The sequence below is a fragment of the Camellia sinensis genome, chromosome 5 (assembly GCF_055761805.1).
Source record: "Camellia sinensis isolate YWXY chromosome 5, ASM5576180v1, whole genome shotgun sequence".
Taxonomy (NCBI): Eukaryota; Viridiplantae; Streptophyta; class Magnoliopsida; order Ericales; family Theaceae; genus Camellia; species Camellia sinensis.
This window is the reverse complement of record NC_138965.1, coordinates 98848832-98854831: the sequence shown is the minus strand read 5'-3', so window position 1 is coordinate 98854831 and position 6000 is coordinate 98848832.

Below are 6000 nucleotides of genomic sequence, written 5' to 3'. Positions count from 1 at the left end.
TTTTGGTAATTTGAATCTAGCCAGAAACGTGGTCACATGCATAATGAGAGTGCAACAATTCAGAATAAGAACTCAAAGTATGGGAAGATTCAAAAGCGATTCAAGAGAGGAACTCATATTTATGGGAAGAGATTGAAATTTATGATGGGTTGGTTGGTCTAACTTCTAAGCATCCATTGCACTTAAACAAATAAAACAAAAAGAAAGAAGATTTTGCACTGTCATACAGAGAAATCATTTTGCAATTTGTTTCGATGAACATTGCCACATTTACGTCTAGTTTCATCTATGCATTACCAAAACCATATCTGATAGGGTAATGTTAGGGATATTAAATTTTTTACTACCCCACACCATTCAATATCTATGTGAGATATTTGATCATTTATTTGGTAAAAAAATTGACATTTATAGCATTTTCCTATCTCATATATTAATTCAAGTTCAGAATTCATGGGTCCAACCAACTTGTAATGGAGCTTAAATGCCATTAATTATACAGGGAAAAAAGTAGAAAAATTTAAATTAGGCCGATGTTGAAAATCTCAAAGTTCAACTCAACTCATTTGTAGTGTTAAGCAAAGCTAAAGCTTTTAATGAGAAATGAGATGCAGGAATTTTTTTATCAACAAATTTATCTTGTTGGTTTGAGTTGAGCTCATACGTCACCAATTTTCATTAGGTTCCATGCCATCCAATTATATATAATTGTTTTATATATTTCGATTATATACATTTTATAGACAAATATATTTTAAGATAAGTTTTGTTAACATATACCTTTATGACACATGATAAGAAAATTTAGAAATACTGTATATCTTTTATTATACTCACTTACATGCATATCGTACAAACAAACCAAGCATATGCCCTAAGGCACACATTAACAAAATCCTTTTAAGATATCTAATTTATTATTGAAAAAATCAAAATAATAATAATAACAACAACAACAATAATAATAATAATAATAATAATAAATAAAGGGTTTATGCGGTATTTCAAATTGAGCCTTGTTTAGAGGTGTGTCCATTAATCAACCATGGCAATAACTTCAAAATAATAATAATAATAATAATAATAATAATAATAATAATATTAAATTAAAATTTTTATTAAATTCACACCCTAATTGATTGTATTCACGACTTTTTCTATCACACGTGAGCCTCAACCTAACCTCCATCAGTGACATTTGTGGTCTCTCAAATTTAGGTTGTGATTCACAATGCCACTGAAAGAATAGTTGTTTTATTCGGTGTTCTTTCTTATAAATAGAAAATTGATAATTAGAAGTTAAAAAAATTAATTTTTAAATAATTAGCTTTTTTTCTTCTATATATTTAATTATTATTATTTTTTTTTTTTTTTTTTTGTGTCTAATAAGTTTACTCAAAAATCACGCTAAACAATTTATGGCAGATTCTCAAAATAAATAAATACAAATTGTGTAATTCATACTAGCTGCACCAAAAGTCAAATATATTTTTTTTAACTTTTTAATTTTTTTAATTTCTTTAAATTATTTTTGCCTAATAAACTTAAACAAAAAATTACACCAAGCAATTTCATAAATAAAAAAAAAAAAAACTAAATTGTGAAGTCATGCTGGTGTTGTCACTACAAGAAGAAGCATTTTTGCCGACCACTTTTAGCTACCAAAACTAATTTAGTCGCCAAAAGTCACGGAATTGGCTACCAAAAATAATATTAGTCGGCAAAAGTCAACTTTTTAGCTACTAATTTTTTTTAGTAGGGGAATGTTGATTATTGGCTACTAAAAAAAATTTAGTAGCTAAAGATATTACAATTGGCGACTAAAACAATTTTTAGTAGCTAAATATATGACAATTGGCGACTAAATAAAAATTTAGTAGCCGTAGAGGTACCTTTAGCTACTAAATTGTTTGGTAGCTGAATGAAAATTAAAAAATTAATTTTTAATCTTTCCCGACCAAACTTTTGGTCGCCAAATGTCAAGTTTCGGCGACAAAATTTCTTTTAGTCGCTGTATACCTACTTTCGGCTACTAAATTGTTTGGTAGCCGAATGAAAATAAAAAAATTAATTATTTTTATTTTTATTTTTATTAAGAGGTTGTACACCCACCATCCAAAAATATTAATATCTTATTTTTTTTATTATCTCAAAATATTAATTTTTTTAAAAAATTAATTATTAAAATAATATGAATTTCTTATTTTGTCCTTTTTTTAAATACATTAATAATACAAAAAGTACAATTATGACAATTGATATGTCTAAAAAAATATACTATCAAAAGGTAATTTTGAAAAATTAATATTTTTAAAATGTAATAATTGTATTATAAAAAGAAATTAACTTTTGAAAATAGATTATTATTTTTAGATGGAAGAAGTAGTCGGCTTTCATTTGATGGTTGAACACATCTTTTAATAATTGGGCCCTCACGCGAAAGGTATGCTAAAATGGGCAACTTGTTATTGGTTGTTTGTCGATAGTTTTACATTGCAAAAATTTAAAGGCATAGTTACAGGACAGTCTGATGAATTTAATTTTTAATAATAAATTTATTATTTTTAAAAAGTACAATTAAACTATTTATACTTTTTACATCATCATATTTCAATAACACTAATAAATTAAGAATAAATCAAAATTCACAAATAAAAGACAAAATATCCCATCTCTAGAACATGTATATATATATATATATATATATCCTATAGGTTTTTATCTTAATTGAGGGCGTAATGGTTTCATGTGAATGGTTGCATACAGCTCAGTTATTAGCTGATATTGAAATTGTACTTGATAAAGAAATCTATTACCTACGGATTTGTGAGGGTGGTTTTCAGCTTGATATCTCAAAATATGGTGACTACTCGATCGAGAATGAGGATATATATATTCTGACCTGTTTGTTTGATCATGACTTTGATTGCATATGCCATGTTTCTAGGCATTATAATATAACTAGGCCCATATGCCTTTTAACCAGGAAACTTTTGTGTTTAACTCAACCATTTATTGCATAAGAGAAATATTGCTTCTTATGCAATGTGAAAGAGCTTATACTTGCATTATATTCTCATTCAAAGATTTATATATTGACGAGCTCTTGGATGAGAACTTATATGAAAATTATTTGGTTTTGCTGGGTTGTTTATTTTGCTTGATAATTTAAATTAGGGAAAGAGCTTATGATTTATTTTTGTTTTAAAAACTCAATTTTATTACCCTCTTTCTAGCTGGGAATCTGGGAAATTGAAATATTTAGAAGTTTCAAAAACTCATTTTACTCTTGGTTTCCATTTTGATATCTGGTAAAATGAAAAGGTCAGATGATCAAGAATGCTACTGTTATTGGTTCTCTTTTTTTTTCTTTTCTTTTTTCATACATTCTCGGTTTTTTTTTATTCTCCCTTTTGATGGATCCACTACTTTTGAAAATGTGAAAATTGTTTTATTTTACTTATTTTTTCCCCTCCCACTACTGTTTCTTGGAAAGTTTTCAATGTACTTTTTTTCTAAAATTGTTCTTAATGCAATGAATTAAAATTGTTCTGTGCGACTCATTTGAATCAGAAATGCTGACATAATTGAACTTATTGATGAAGAGTCTTGTACACTTCGTTCTAGTTGATTAAGGTGTGTGGGTGTGTGGATCTCTGAGAACTCTCAGGTATCACTTGTGTGTGTGCACGCATGTTGTTGTTGCCGCCTTATTATGGGCCCATGTTTGGATGTCTTGCATTAGTTAATAGATATTACTCTCCTCGTCATTTTAATGTTTGAAATTATTACGATATATATATGTCGTCCAGAAGTGCCTCTACACGTACCGAACTAATGATTTTTTTCCCCTTTTTTGCAGATGTTTTTGGACATACAAAAGTGGATATGTTTTTGTTGACAAGTACGTTAGGACATTGTGGTACAAAACTGGATATGTTTTTTATATAGTGGTTTGTACAAAATATTTTTTTGGTAGAGTAAATATCAGCTAATTTGGTAGAAATTAACATAGCACGTGGTACAAAATAGTTTTGTGGCAGTATAGAATATAATTTTTGTTGTGGTACAGAAGTTATAGGTTTACAATTAATTTCGTTATTCCAGTATTATGTATGGAATTAAATTCTTGACATGGGATTAGACATGGTTCTTATGAAATTTGTAATATATATATAAGTGGACGTTTAATATTAATTTTTTGGATGGTTGGAACTGAAATGTGTGCACGTTGTTGAATGCTTGATAACATATTTACCGTTGATGGATTATATTGTTTATACAGGGTACAGGTTGTATTAATAATAGATTTAGTGATGGATTAATTTGTACAGGTTGTTTATAGAAAATTTTATTTAAAAAAAAAAAAACACGTTAAAGTATTTGGCTACCAAATATTTTGGTAGCCAAATACATAATAGTTATTCTCAAATTATTTGGCCACCAAATATTTTGGTCTATAATAGTTATTCTCAAATTATGGTAGCACTTTTAGTGACTAATTTTTTAGTGGTGGAAACATGCCTTTTGCCGACTAAATACAAGCTAGTAGCCAAATGTGTACTTTTGGTGACTAATAATTTAGTAGCTAAAAGCGATACCTTTTGCCGACTAAATACAAGCTAGTAGCCAAATGTGTACTTTCGGCGACTAATAATTTAGTAGCTAAAAGTGATACCTTTTGCCGACTAAATACAAACTAGTAGCCAAATGTGTACAAGCTAGTAGCCAAATGTGTACAAGCTAGTAGCCAAATGTGTACTTTCGGCGACTAACAATTTAGTAGCTAAAAGTGATACCTTTTGCCAACTAAAAAGAAGTTAGTAGCCAAATGTAGTCATTCGGCGACTAATACATTAGTGGCGGAAAACATACCTTTTGCCGACTAAACACAAGTTAGTAGCCAAAGGTGGTCACTTTCGGCGACTAAAAAAATTTTAGTCGCCAATACTATCGCCGATAGGGTAAAGGCGACAAGCTTAGCGACAAAATATTATGGTCGCTAAATCGTTTCGGCGACTAAATATGTGACTTTTGGCGACCAATACTTTGGTAGCCAAAAGTGACATTTCTTGTAGTGTGTGCCTAAGAACATTGTGTTGTGAAGCCCATTGGGCATGTCCCAAACCTATTTCGATGACCAAAACAGTTCATATTATAAGGTTCATCGAATAGATTATTCACTAAAAATTAAATTAATTCAACATTTATAACTCTATAACAAGATCACATTTATCTTTAAAAAAAATAATAATAAAAAACCGTCAACATGATTTTGACAATTTTTTAAAAAACAATTAAGAGTTAATTATGGAGTCACGTAAACCTAATTAATCTTATTTTTTTATAAATAATATATTTGACCAATCCTATAATTAAACAATTTAAATTGTCAAAATAGGTTGGGAACAAATCGCGTGAGTCCTGGCTCATGTCCACCAAACAGCCCCTTAGTGCATCTAGAATGATTCAAGTGGAAGTAAATAAAAGTCAAGGGGGGACCATTAATAAAATTGATATTTCAAACTTTTAGAATATAATATAGACCTTTCTAAAAGACTAAAAGAAAGGTGGCCAAACATGAATATTTCAAAGTACGTATTGACCACATTGGAAAACAACTCCATCAAATACCCGGATTCACATTATAACTTAAATTAATAAAACTCTGAAATGGTTTTATAAATAACAAATATAATATAAAGCTAAATATAATTTGTCAGGAAAATTAGCATTATATTCATTCTTATTTTGTTTATACAAAAATAAAAATAAAATTTGTAGAACTTCTTTTAATATTGCCTAAGGTTTTCTAGTAAATTGTCAAAACAAATATATTTAACTATTATAATAATGTTATGTTGACCAAATTTGAATATTAAATTCTAAATATCACCAATGTATTGGTAAAAAAAAAAAGAAAAACCAATCCATTAATATAACGACGCTAGTAAATTATTGAATGATATCTAAAATTTAGTCACCGTAACTTTACTAATT